Source organism: Pelodiscus sinensis, chromosome 8 (genome assembly GCF_052426305.1).
Source record: "Pelodiscus sinensis isolate ZL-2025 chromosome 8, ASM5242630v1, whole genome shotgun sequence".
Classification (NCBI taxonomy): Eukaryota; Metazoa; Chordata; order Testudines; family Trionychidae; genus Pelodiscus; species Pelodiscus sinensis.
This window is the reverse complement of record NC_143059.1, coordinates 72268011-72281745: the sequence shown is the minus strand read 5'-3', so window position 1 is coordinate 72281745 and position 13735 is coordinate 72268011. Positions and strand designations below refer to the sequence as shown.

Here is a 13735-nt window from a genome sequence, read left to right as displayed (position 1 = left end):
ATAGCCTCCTAGATCTTTGCCCATACCCCTCCCCCGAGCCTGCCCCCCAGCCCCATAGCCTCCTAGGTCTTTGCCCATACCCCACCCCCGAGCCTGCCCCCCAGCCCCATAGCCTCCTAGATCTTTGCCCATACCCCTCCCCCGAGCCTGCCCCCCAGCCCCATAGCCTCCTAGGTCTTTGCCCATACCCCTCCCCCGAGTCTGCCCCCCAGCCCCATAGCCTCCTAGGTCTTTGCCCATACCCCTCCCCCGAGCCTGCCCCCCAGCCCCATAGCCTCCTAGGTCTTTGCCCATACCCCACCCCCGAGCCTGCCCCCCAGCCCCATAGCCTCCTAGATCTTTGCCCATACCCCTCCCCCGAGCCTGCCCCCCAGCCCCATAGCCTCCTAGGTCTTTGCCCATACCCCACCCCCGAGCCTGCCCCCCAGCCCCATAGCCTCCTAGATCTTTGCCCATACCCCTCCCCCGAGCCTGCCCCCCAGCCCCATAGCCTCCTAGGTCTTTGCCCAAATCCCACCCCCGAGCCTGCCCCCGGCGCCCCGCACGCCCGGCCGGTCTCTCCGCACTTGCCTGCGGCGCTCCGCGCTCGGGGTCCGGGCTCCGGGCTCGCTGCGCACCGGGCCCCGCAGGTTCGCTCTGCCCGAGCCGAGTGAGCCGCAGCCGCTGCCGAGCGCCGCGGAGCCGGGCACCTGCGGGGGCCACCTAGCGGCCGCTGCCGGCCGGGCTGTGGGGCGGGGACCCCGCTCGGGGGCAGCTGGGGCGCCTGGCCGGGGGGAGGGGGGCATATGGGGGACGGGGTGGGAATCTGGGGGGCTAGTGGGGACCTCATGGGGGGGTCTGGCTGGGGTTTTGGGGGCTGGGGGACCCCATGGGGGGCTGGCTGGGGATTTGGGGGTTGGGGGACCCCATGGGGGGCTGGCTGGGGGTTTTGGGGGCTGGGGGACCCCATGGGGGGCTGGCTGGGGTTTTGGGGGCTGGGGGACCCCATGGGGGGGTCTGGCTGGGGTTTTGGGGGCTGGGGGACCCCATGGGGGGCTGGCTGGGGGGTTTGGGGGCTGGGGGGACCCCATGGGGGGCTGGCTGGGGGTTTTGGGGGCTGGGGGACCCCATGGGGGGCTGGCTGGGGGTTTTGGGGGCTGGGGGGACCTGGCTGGGGGTTTGGGGGGTGGGGGGACCCCATGGGGGGCTGGCTGGGGGGTTTGGGGGCTGGGGGGGACGTGGCTGGGGTTTTGGGGGCTGGGGGACCCCATGGGGGGCTGGCTGGGGGTTTGGGGGTTGGGGGGACCTCATGGGGGGCTGGCTGGGGGGTTTGGGGGCTGGGGGGGACGTGGCTGGGGTTTGGGGGGCTGGGGGACCCCATGGGGGGGTCTGGCTGGGGATTTGGGGGTGGGGGGACCCCATGGGGGGCTGGCTGGGGGTTTTGGGGGCTGGGGGGACCTGGCTGGGGGTTTGGGGGCTGGGGGGACCCCATGGGGGGGGCTGGCTGAGGGTTTGGGGGCTGGGGGAACCCCATGGGGGGTCTAGCTGGGATTTTTGGGGGCTGGGGGGACCTGGCTGGGGATTTGGGGGCTGGGGGACCCCATGGGGGGCTGGATGAGGGTTTGGGGGCTGGGGGAACCCCATGGGGGGTTGGCTGGAGATTTTGAGGGGCTGGGGGGACTCCATAGGGGGCTGGTTGCCGGTTTTGGGGAGCTGGGGGGTACTCCATAGAGATGGCTGTGGGTTTTGGGGGGCTGGTGCGGACCCCATGGGGGTCTGTCTGGGGTATTTAGGGGACTGATGGGGTGAGGGCCCAGGGAGTAGAGGAGTGGGGGACATACCGGAGGCTTGGGGTCCCAAGGGTTCCTGACTATTGGGGTTGGGGGTCCTGGGGCCCTTGGCTGTCCCTGGGGACCTGCGGGGCCCCCAGGATGCTGGCAGCCTGAGCTGCTTCTGGCTCTGGGGCTCCCTGTTGGGGATGCGGGGGGGGGGAGGGGAAGGATCCTCTTCCTACTGGGAGCTGGAGCACCTGGTGTAATTGGGGTCCCCGGGCACTGGGCTTGTGCCCCTGCTGGCAGGCTAACGGGGGGCAGGGATGTTGGGCCCTAGGGGTGTGATGCATCCATGCTCAAGAACCTCCTCCCCGCAACTGGGCACTTGGGCTTATTCAGTGGCAGGAATACCCCCTCCCCCTTCCTTTAGGACCAGCTGGGGGTGGGGTGGGGGTTAAAAATCAAAGTGCTCCGTACAAGCCCCTTCGCGCTGGCTGGGCAAAATGCTTCGCCCTCCCCCACGGGCGCCGGGGCGGCTGCTTGGGTGGTACCCTCGCTGCTTTCCCACCAAATGGCGTTTGGGGTGCAACGGGGGCCCCCCCGCTGGCATTTGCAAAGAAGGGGTGCGCCACCCTCCCTCTGGTCCTGCGGCGGGGGCAGCCCAGCTGCCTACGCCCAGAAGAGCCGCGGTCATCTGCTCTGGCCGCACGCAGGCCAGGATGCCCCCCAAAGCCGGGGGTGCATGTCTCCTGGCCCCCCACTCCGCCAGCATGCACCTGTGTAGGATTCTAGAGGGAATCTCGTTTCTTCCATTACCTGGAAGGACACCTAGCAGCCTAGCTTGGCCCTCTCTGGCATTCATGGCTCCTCCCAGCATGGTATCAGTCACTAGTTTCATTCCGCGGTTTCTTTCCTCATCCAAATGATTTAATCAAATCCGACCCAGCCCAGATCCCTGCGGCACATACGTCCCCGCCCTTCGTCCCAGGCACGGGAAGTCAGCCCAATGATCATAAGCAAAGGCCTGTTTGATTCCCACACTGTTCGCAAGCAAACCGCGCTGGGTTAATCTCAAGTGTGTGGCTGAGATCCTATAAGAACTAGGGGTCACCAAATGAAATGAATAGGTAGCAGGCTGAAAACTAATAAAGCTTTTCTGCACACAGTCAACCTGTGGAACTCCTTGCCACAGGAGGCTGTGAAGGCTAGGACTATACCAGAGTTTAAAAAAGAGCTAGATAAATTGATGGAGGTTAGGTCCACCAAAGGCGATTAGCCAGGGGGTAAGGAATTGTGCCCCTGACCTCTGTTTGTTGAAGGCTGGAGAGGGATGGCAGGAGACAAATCGCTTGATCAGTGTCTTTGGTCCACCCCTCTGGGGTACCTGGCATTGGCCATTGTCGGCAGACAGGATACTGGGCTGGATGGACCTTGGGTCTGACCCAGTACGGCCGTTCTTATGTTCCTATTCCAAGTGCTTTCCTAAGATCCGATACAGAAATGCAGGGCCCTGGAGAAAAGGGATCTCCAGAGGCCATCTCCCTCACTGGCGGCCCGACAGTCCTGGCAGGTGTTTGTCAAACTGGTTCTTAAAAATCTCCAAGGACGGGGATTCCTTTCACAACCTCCCTATTCCGGTGCTTAGCTCACCTCCCATCTCCTGCCTCCCCTCCAGCTACTAGACTTGTGAATCCTAGTGAAGAGACTTGTCAAGTCGGGCCAACAGCTGACAACTAGTATAAAGGCTGCTCCCCTTCATAAAGGCCCCCTGTTCCTTTCTCAGAGTTGTTATCCTCTGGAGCCGTGCTCTCTCTAATTGTTTCCATCGTGGTGCAGAATAAATGTTGTTAGGTGCACCACGGCACACACAGATGTGCACCACCACTACAAACACATGCTGTTGACTTTGGGCACAGCGGGCGTGCTACTGATCAGCTGGGCAGCATTGGAATCTCTCCCGGGTGGCCACCCAAGCGCTCATCTTACAGGGAACACTGCTCTGGATCTGTATTGAGTTCCCCGCAGTGGCTGGCAGGGGACGGGTGTCAGATCTCCAGGAGCAGCCCGGCTGTGATGTGTCACTACACATACACACTGCGATGGCCCATCAGCAGGGGGCTTTTTGGACTCCCATGCCAGGCAGCAAAAGCTGGGCCATCTGCAGCCCTGGCAAGCCCCAGGCGGCTTTCAATGGTGCCCTGCCCTCAGGGGATGGGCAGAGTTTGCAGGGCTGACGTCACGCTTGGCTGGACGCCCACAGTCAGGGCTTCTGCAAGGGGAGCTGCCGCAGGAGAAGAGCAGTTCTGCCCAGGCTCCAACCTACTGGGGCGGTTGCACCTGGAATCAGTAAAACGTCTTCTAGGCCTGTTGGTGATTTCTCGGATTCGGTGCCAGACGCAGGGCTCGCTGATTTCACCAGGACCAGGATTTCACTGGTGATATTTACGCGCCCAGAATCCAAACCTCTTCACCAGTGAGGGAGACACCCTGCCCCCATCCCGCTGCCCTCCAGGCCCCTCAAAGCATCCGTCCCACAGGGCCTAGCCCCCGGCATGGCCTCCGTCATGCTGAGTTCTCCCTTCCTCCTGCCTTCAGACTCGTGCGCGCGAGTTTGGCTCTTTCGCCGGTTCTTGCAAACGGTTCGCTTTCCTCGGACGGACTCCTGAGCCGATGGCCGAGCACGGGGCCGGGGCACCCCGGCGGCTGCAGGGGCCATAGATCGGAGGTCACCAGCCTCGTGATCGTGCAGAACCCGCAGCATTTGTCAGCGGAGCAGGGACGTTAGCCGGAGTGGACGTTAGCCCTTTTCGCCTGGGGGGAGGTGCCCTAAATTCTCCTCCACGTCAGGGCAGATTCGCATTTCCTGTTGTGCAGCTCTGAGTGTACCTGCCTTCCCACCCACGCCCATAGGGAAGTGACACACCTATGCACTGCAGGCTGATACACAGATTAGCGAGATTCAGCTACAGACTCAAACCGGAACAGGGTCAACCTGGAATAATGCCCAAGCCCTCCGTGTCGGTCTCCAGACCGGACTCGCAAGGGGCCGGTCTCTGGCCTGGTCTACGCAGCACATCAATTCCTCTCCCCTTCTGTGAAATCCTCCAGGCATGTCCCAGCTCCCTGTCACTCCCCTCGCCATGTGCAGTGCCCCAGGGCGATGCCTGCCAGACCCCTTCGGCGAAATAAGCAATACTTTGTCGTGTTAAATCCGGGCTCCCTGGGAACGTCTCCACTGCCACACGATTCCGAAATAACTTAGGCTAGGTCTGCACTCTAGCTTTTTTTCAGAAAAAGCTGCACAAGTTGCACGCCCCTCTGTGCGTCGCTTTTTCCGGTCGCTTTTCCGGAAGAGGGTTTTCCGCCATTTGGCCCCGTGGCGACAGGGCCAAATGGCAGAAAAGTCTCCTCTTTCCCTGCAGCATGAGATTCATAAGAACGGCCGTACTCGGTCAGACCAAAGGTCCATCTAGCCCAGTAGCCTGTCTGCCGACAGCGGCCAGCACCAGGTGCCCCAGAGGGGGTGGACCGAAGACAATGATCAAGCAATTTGTCTCCTGCCATCCCTCTCCAGCCTCTGACAAACAGAGGCCAGGGACACCATTTCTATCCGCTGGCTAAGAGCCTTTTATGGACCTAACCTCCATGAAATTATCTAGCTTCTCTTTAAACTCTGTTATAGTCCTAGCCTTCACAGCCTCCTCTGGCAAGGAGTTCCACAGGTTGACTTCACGCTGTGTGAAAAAGAACTTCCTTTTATTAGTTTTAAACCTGCTACCCATTAATTTCATTTGATGTTCTCTAGTTCTTCTATTATGGGAACTAATAAATAACTTTTCTTTATCTGCCCTCTCCACACCACTCATGATTTTATAGACCTCTATCCTATCCCCCCTCAGTCTCCTCTTTTCGAAACTGAAAAGTCCCAGTCGGTTTAGCTTCTCTTCATATGGGACCCGTTCCAAACCCCGAATCATTTTAGTAGCCCTTTTCTGAACCCTTTCCAAGGCCAAAATATCTTTTGCTTTTTCCCTTTGCTTTAGCCCGGCCGTGCCGACCCAGCCGGTCGCATGCGCCACCCCCAGCCTGGTGTGGGAGCTGTCGGGGAGCTGCGCCACCTTTTCCACCCAGGTTATTAAGTTTAATGAAGAAAAAGTTTTGTGCAATTCTGCCCCCGCATTGCCACATGGCTGAACTCTCCCCGCCTCTGCAGAGTACACAGGACCCGGCCATGTGACCAGATCTCTGCAAAGGTAAACAGACTAGAGATTGCAGCCGGCTCTCGGACAGGTGGCCTGCTACACACCCCCAGCATCACCTCCCTGAAGGAGCAGAGTCCAAGGGAAGTGTGTTGCAAGCAGATGGGGGCCAGGCCCCCTAGGCATAACAGGCACCAGTGCTGGTTACACAGGAGGTTTGGTCCTTGTTCCGCAAACCCACAGCTTCTCTCCGGCACTGACAAACAGGATTCCAGCACAGGCTCCGCCACACAGCTGGTGACAGGCGAGCAAACGCCAGACCCCACAAGGCACCGCGTATCTGTGTTCCCTGGAAACTGAGCGCTAGGGCGGCTGTGCAGGAGAGAGTCAGGTGCTGAGCGTCTGTGTGTGTGTCTATGGGTGGTGCACATCTGCACATGCCTTGGTGCATATAACAAAATTTAATCCACACACAGGGGGACAAAATTAGAGGGCACATTGCTGAGCAGACAGGGAAATCAGTCATGTGTCTGACTGTCCTGTTGTGGAAGCGATGAAGGCGCAGGTGGGCTAGGAAGCAGAGTGCCGAATGGCGCACCAAAGCAAACACAGCTCAGTTCTGGAATCCATGCAGGACGGGCAGGGCAGCAGACCAGCTCTGCTGTCAAACTGAGCTTCATCAACAGCGTTGGAAGTTCCCCAGCCTTTGCGGCCATATTCCCCTTCTGTAAAAGGCCCCCTTGAAGCTAAAGGGCTACCAGTCTAGGGCCTATGACACACAGCGGAGCACCGCTCAATCTGGCCAGTCGAGGGCAGCGGTGAGTCTACAGCATGTCAATTACAAAACCGATTCAGTAGCCAGCTGAGACCTTGTCCCTGGGCAACTGTGTGCGTGCAGCATGGCTGAGTCCTAGCATCAGAGGGGTAGCCGTGTTAGTCTGAATCTGCAAAAGCGGCGAGGAGTCCCAGCAGTAGCTCTCCTCTCCAGACAGGATTCCTCTGACTTATTTAGTCTGTGAACCTGGGGCAGGGACCTTTTTGGGGTCAGGGGCCACTGACCCACAGAAAAATCAGCCGGGGGCTGAACACAGGTGAGAAGCAAAGAAAAAAAAAGAAAACCAAATCATCCTGACTGGCAAGCCCCCGACTGAGAAGCAGAAAGACACTCCCCACTCTTCACTCACACACCAACGCCTGGGGGAGGGGGGCAGGCTAGTAGATTTCTAGCCCCACGGAGGGATGGCGGAACACTGGAGCACCAATGCTGGGGAGGAGCCCTGAGAATAGGGGGCCAGATCCGAGCAAGTCGGGGGCTGCATCCGGCCCCCGGGCCTGAGTTTCTCATCCCTGAGCTCTTATCAGGCACCTCCAGGTCCCCAATCGCAGCTGAGGGGCCTAGATGGGGCCAATTACAACTGACCCAGCCACGGCAAGTCATGTCAGGGGCTCTGCAGCCCCCTTACAGGGAAGGCTAGTGATGAACCACTGACCACGAGATGCCACGCCCCAGGCCACTGCCCGTGGCCACCACCCTCCCAACTCCCCCAGCCTGGGGTGCCAGACTCTCCCCTCTAATCCAAACCTCCCCTCGCAATAAGCCACAGGGCACTTGATCTCCAAGGAAGCAGCAGCATCTTCCCTGGAGTGGGGTTGAAAGCCGCAGGGATCTTGGCCTTGCAGGAGCCTCAGACTGGACCCCTTATCCCAGAGAGGCCTGAGGAAGCCAGAGTCGATAATTGATACCCATTCATCGAGCCGCAAAGGGCGGCTTCTTGCTCTGAGCCCAGGGCCGGTGGCTTCAGTTGTGGGGCTCCCCAGCGGGGCTTTGACCCAAATGTCCTTCCTTTCACCCGTGTGCTGTGCATTACGGCCCACTTCCCGTAACGCCCATTCCCGCCACAGCCAGGAACCGAACCCCCACCTCCTGCATCCCAGGCCAGGGCCACCCCTGCCTCATCCCATAGTTTGTTAGTTGTCAACACCTAAGTGCCAGGATCGCCGTCCATTGGCTGGCTGAGTTTCCCCCATGATGCAGCCAATAGTCCGACCAGGCAAAACATAACTCGTGCAATTAGCTCGTGGTTATATCCCAAGGTTGGGATTCCTCTGTGCCTAGCTGGGGCAATGCAGATTAATTCACCCACCCCGAGTGATGGGGTGTGATTATTCTCAAGAGAACAGAGGGTGTGATCAGCTGCCTGGATTTGCCCCTGGGTTGAGCGGTTACTTTTTCCAGGCTCACGCTTCATCCAAACTGTTTTTCCATCTTGCAGGAGGTGGATGCAATTCTTGGTCCCACTGCATACGTCTACGCTGAGGAGCAATTTCAGGGTCCCAGAGGGATCCCGAAATAGCGATTCCACGTCTATTGAAGCAGCCCGTTATTTTGAAATAGGTTTAGAAATAACGGGCGGCTTATTCCAACAGTCCGGTAACCCTCATTCCATGAGGGTTATGGGGCATTTTGGAATAGCGAGATATTTGAAATCTGGTGCTGTGTAAATAAGCTATTTCGAAATACATTCGCAATAAGCTATGCAATTTGCGTCCTGCTAATTGCGTAGCTTATTTCAAGCTAAGGGTGCAGTGTGGACGCACCCACTGCGTCCTTCTTCCATAGGGGCTGGATGAAATTCCAGCCTCTCTGCCTTCATCAGCCCCTGGAAAGGGAGAGGGAGCCACTGAGGAATATCTAACTCCTCTGACAACTAGATAGGTCAGTTTCATTCTCCTCTCTGGTCAGTTTCGCTCTCTGGTTCTGCTTTAGACCAGCCAATGCTGTTCGGTTCCAAACACTGCTGAAGAAAGTTTGTTATATTAAAAAAAACCCTCACAAACAAAACCCAGTTCCAACTGGGTCAGGGATCTGGATATTTCCAGCGTCAATCACTTGGCTTGTTTCCTCAAGGAGAGGTCGTGCTGCGGTCCTTCTTTGATGGAACAACCAGATTATGTCAAGATTATCTAACAGCTTCATGAAGAAAACTCTAGCTACCTACCCCCAACACAATTGGCCTCCCCACGCTTGAGCTACTGGAGAATCACCTTTCACTGTTAGTAGTATAGGCCGTATGACACACAGTAAAGCAGCTCTGACTCTAGTCACAAGAGGGCAATGGTGTACACACACGAGCCAGTTTATTTTCATTGATTGTCTTTATTTATACTGCAGAATTTATGGGGCTACATCTGCTATCTCCCTCACTTTATTTCAATCCTTTCCTACCTCGAAATACCACCGATTTCAGGCCCTGATCCTTCAAGCTAGTCTACATGGGTTGATTGGATTGGGGTTCTGCCATGATCTCCCCACACACATCATTTTTCAAGAACAGGGGCCAGGTTTGTGGTTTGCACAGACCTTGCCCTTCTCCATGGAGGAGGAGCAGTTTTAGCTAGAACTTATTACTACAATTATTTATATTATCTATAGCAGTGTTTCTCAACCAGTGGTGTGGAGTACCGTTAGGGGTATCCGAGAGAAGGCTGGGGGGATACACCAACATAACTGAAATTTGGAGAAAACTGAATTTTTCTTTTAAGTTTTACGGTGCTTTATTATTTTTGTACTTTTTACATCCATAAATTTCATCACCTGCCTGGCTACAATTAAGTTGTTTAAACAAATGCAACAAAGGGGAAAAAATTGTGTCTGAAAACTGTAGGTACGGGGGGTACTTCATAAGAAAAGGTTGAGAAACACTGCTCTATAGCATGTGGCAGTCCAAGGCATGGTCCAGCCACGTGCTAGGCGCTGTACAAACAGAACAACAAGACAGACCCAACCCTGAAGAACTGATGACCTAAGAGTTAGAGATGGTTGGGAAGTGATTTTTTTCCCCCACCTTGAAAATTTTAGATGAAAATAAAACTTTTTCCATTTTCTTCAAAATGTTTCAGGTTTCTGAGGACGAGTGAGGTTGTCAGGGGTTGGTATGAATGTTTACCAAAACCAGCCATTTTTCATGAACGTTTCCATTTGGGTTAAAAAAAAAAAGCCATTTTCCACCCAAAAAAACACCTGCACATCCTCCTCCCGGAAGGGAGTTTGCTGCAGTCAATGTTCCTGCTGGCCTGTTGAGACACGAAGGCCAGACAGAAAGTAACTTCCCTGCTCATTAGACGTGAAATCAGACCCTGTTTTCTAAGAGTGAAATAGGGCAGATGGATAATCAAAAGATGCCCCTGGCTAGGGATTTCTCCAGCAAACACACACCGGCACTGGCCAGGGGTGTCATGCAGAGAGGAAACTTATCACATGGTGTCTTACTACCTGTGCGTGGGTACAGAAAAAGCCCTAGAAAAGTCACCAAGGGTTTTTTTCTCTCGGTGATTGCTGCTTACTCTTTTTTGACCCAAGCCGTTAGCCAAAATTCAGGGTGTTGCAACAGGTCATTTCAATTATGAGAAGAAACTGATGATGGAATCAGGTAATTCTTTAATGCGCTCCTGTTGCCCAAATTCCATTTCTCTGAGCACAGGAGGAATCAAACACCAGGCAATAGTTTATTTGCCCATAATTCCAAGCCCCTGTCTAGGAAGCACTCAACCCAAAAGCTCTCCCTTTTAGCTTTTTCTCAGGTACACACATCCGGTGTTTCTGTGCCTGTGGCTGAAACTTCTTCCTCTCTCTAAACAGAGGTTTAAAGCCAGCAAAAGGCAGGATTTCCTCACACAAAACAAAGTGAACCTGTGGAACTCCTTGCCAGAGGATGTTGTGAAGGCGAAGACTTTAACACGGTTCAAAAAAGAGTCAAATTCATAGAGGATAGGTCCATCAGTGATCATTAGCTAGCCTGGACAGGCATGGTGCCCCTACCCTCTGTTTGTCAGAGGCTGGGAATGGTGGTGGGGGTTGGATTGTTGTTTCTCTGGAGGTGGGTGACAGGGGAGGAATCGCATAAGGATTCCCAGTTCTGTTCACTCCCTCTGGGGCATCTGGCATTGCCCACTGTGGACAGACAGGACCCTGGGCTAGATGGACCTTTGGTCTGACCCAGTCTGGCCGTTCTCATATTTAGAGCACTGCAGATACTTGCATTATGTCCACGGGTATCTGCACCGTGCGGCTGTGGGGACAGATATCTGCAGCCCGTTTTTGCGGCTACGAATGCGGATCCAATGCTCTACTTGTGCCCTCTCTCTGGTCTTTCTGCCTCTCTTTGGCAGGCACACAAACCTCCACAAAACAGACGCCAGCGGAAACCCTCTGCCCGCATGTGCCTTCGGCTTGGTGGAGGCTGCAGTTGCAGTGACGGACTGGCACGCAGCAGTTGGGCTGCGCCTTGCATTTATTCCAAACCAAGGGTGGCGGTCACACCCACCCGATTCAACAAGGCGAACCCAACCCAGCGCAGTATTTGTTCTTCCAACAACAGCCCCCACTGAAAGCAGGCTCTGCTGGGCCAGATACAAACACCCAGCAAGACGAGCTCTGCCCGGAGACAGAGCTCAGGCAGAGGATGGGAGGGGGGACAGAGGCACAGAAAAGCAGGAAGACTCACCTGAAGTCATGCAACAGAGCCCAGGGGGCTCCTGACACCTGCTCCAGCTCCCTCGCCGCTAGATCGCCCTATTTTCCAGGCCCCCTGGACCCCATATAGCACAATGGTCAATCCGCATGTGGGTGATAAGGGAGCCTGGTGAGGACTTTGGCAAGTAGGGACAACGCTCGGTGTGTAGAAATTGGGTAGTGTCCCGTTACGTAGCTTGGGAGCCCTCCCTGTCTCCTATCGCTACAGCCGCTAGATAGCTACACCTGGTGCACCTCTCCCTATATTAGAGACTTGTGCCTCTGTCTGTCTGTGAGTCTGTCTGCCGGTCCGTTTGCTCAAGAACTCCCCCTAAGCAGTAAGAGCGAGGGCCGGATTTGCTAGGCAGCTTCCTCTTCTCCTAAGGTAAAGCAGGGCCAGGGTTTGCCTGCGCCAGGAGAGCCGGAAGGGCCAGGAATGGGACTGTGTTCCATCCCATGGAAAGGGAGGGGCACAGAGAGGAGGGGCATGATGCGGAGAGCGGCCCCTGGGGGCCAAGAGCGGGGCCGGCAGGGCTGGGGCTCCGCCCTCTTGCCTGCTGGCACCCTGGATAAGTAGCCCCCAGCATCAAGCCCCTATCTCCCCCTCCCCCCCCCCACTGGGCTGCAGCACCAGGCGGGGATGAGGGGAGAAAAGTCCCCTGCTGGCTAGGAGGACTGAGGGGAGACAGGAGGCCCCTGGCAGCTGGGAGGGTGTCGGGGAGACAGGAGGCATCTGGCAGCCAAGCGGGGTTGGGGGAAGGCAGAAGGCCCGTGACAGCCAGGGAGGGGGAGGCTAGTGGGATACAGAAGGCCTATGCCTGCTGGGGGGGCTGGGGGAGAGAGAAGGCCCGTGCTGGCCAGGGGGGTTGGGAGGGTGGAGGAGAAGGCCCCACTGACTGGAGCGGGGGAGAAAAAGCCCCCCTGAGCTTCTCCTCACTCCCAACCCTCACCCTCACCCCCCCACAGGCAGCACCCCGGGATCTGCATGGGCCCAGGCCAGCCCTACTCCCCGCTGGCCGGTTCCTCCTCTCCTGCTTCCCCCACCCCCAGCCAGCCCTGTTTCCCCCGACCCCCTCCCGGCCAGCCCTGCTTCCTGCCGACCAGTTCCCCCCCGGCCAGCCCCGCTCCCCTGACCCCCTCCCAGCCAACCCTGCTCCCTGCCGGCCAGTTCCCCCCCGGCCAGCCCCGCTCCCCCTGACCCCCTCCCGGCCAACCCCGCTCCCCCTGGCCAGCCCCGCTCCCCCGACCTCCTCCCAGCCAACCCCGCTCCCTGCCGGCCAGTTCCCCCCCAGCCAGCCCCGCTCCTCCGACCCCCTCCCGGCCAACCCCGCTCCCCCCCAGCCAGCTCCGCTTCCCCTGACCCCCTCCCGGCCAACCCCGCTCCCTGCCGGCCAGTCCCCCCCCCCCGGCCAGCCCTGCTCCCCCGACCCCCTCCCGGCCAACCCCGCTCCCTGCCGGCCAGTTCCCCCCCGGCCAGCCCCGCTCCCCCGACCCCCTCCCAGCCAGCCCCGCCCCCCTGCCAGCCCCGCTCCCCCCCCTCTCCCGGCCAGCCCCGCTCCCTGCCCCCCCCCCCCCCTCTCCCGGCCAGCCCCCCCCCCCAGCCAGCCCTGTTCCCCCCAATTCCCTCCTGCCCAGCCCTGCTTCCCGCTGGCTGTTCCCCCTCCGCCCCCCCGCCTCCTCCCAGCTAACCCCGCTCCTCTCCCGGCCATTCCACCCCACCCCATCGGAGATCAAGTGCATCTGATATTTTTTTGAAATCTGGTAACCCAGCCACTCCCCAGGGTTCTCTGACCCACCCCAGGGAGCCTGTCCCACCTTCGTTCAGTGCACCGGGCCTGGTTATGTCTCCTGATGGCTCGGGGCTCTTTGGTGCAAAGCAAAGGACCCGCCTGGGTTACCAGGCCCCATGGCTGGAGCCGAGGGTACTTGGAGCAGGGGGCAGGTCCCACTGATGCTTCTCCTGCCCCGTAGCTGGTCCCAGAGCCTCCCATCTTCTAGACACCCATCGGCGCCAACAGCAGAACCCAGCGGGGCTGGAAGGGGCCACGGTTCCACGGTGCTGGGTCTTGCTATTCCGCCAAGGCCGGTCCCCATTCCGGTTGGCTTGTTCCAAGCCGCAGTCCCCTGACCCACTGGGCATGGGCTGGCAAAGGGGTGCTGCTCCCCCAAATAAATCGCGCGCATCCATCCACCTGGGCTAACAAAACCCTGCCCATTGGGAGTCTGCGGGCAGGAAGATCTGTTTTAAGGGAAACAAATGTCAAACCGGATTT

The 13735-nt window shown here is 58.0% G+C and overlaps 1 protein-coding gene and 1 long non-coding RNA gene across 2 annotated transcripts in view; one reads left to right on the top strand and one right to left on the bottom strand.

Moving 5' to 3' along the window:
* SEMA4G (semaphorin 4G) overlaps window positions 1-711 on the bottom strand; it is an 80681-nt gene extending 79970 nt beyond the window's left edge. The window contains exon 1 of the mRNA XM_075935592.2: window positions 571-711. The gene's annotated coding sequence lies outside the window, so the exon portion shown is untranslated. The remainder of the gene's footprint in view (window positions 1-570) is intronic.
* LOC112545429 (uncharacterized) overlaps window positions 1-13735 on the top strand; it is a 77275-nt gene that overhangs the window by 42393 nt on the left and 21147 nt on the right. The gene's annotated exons all lie outside the window — the stretch shown is intronic.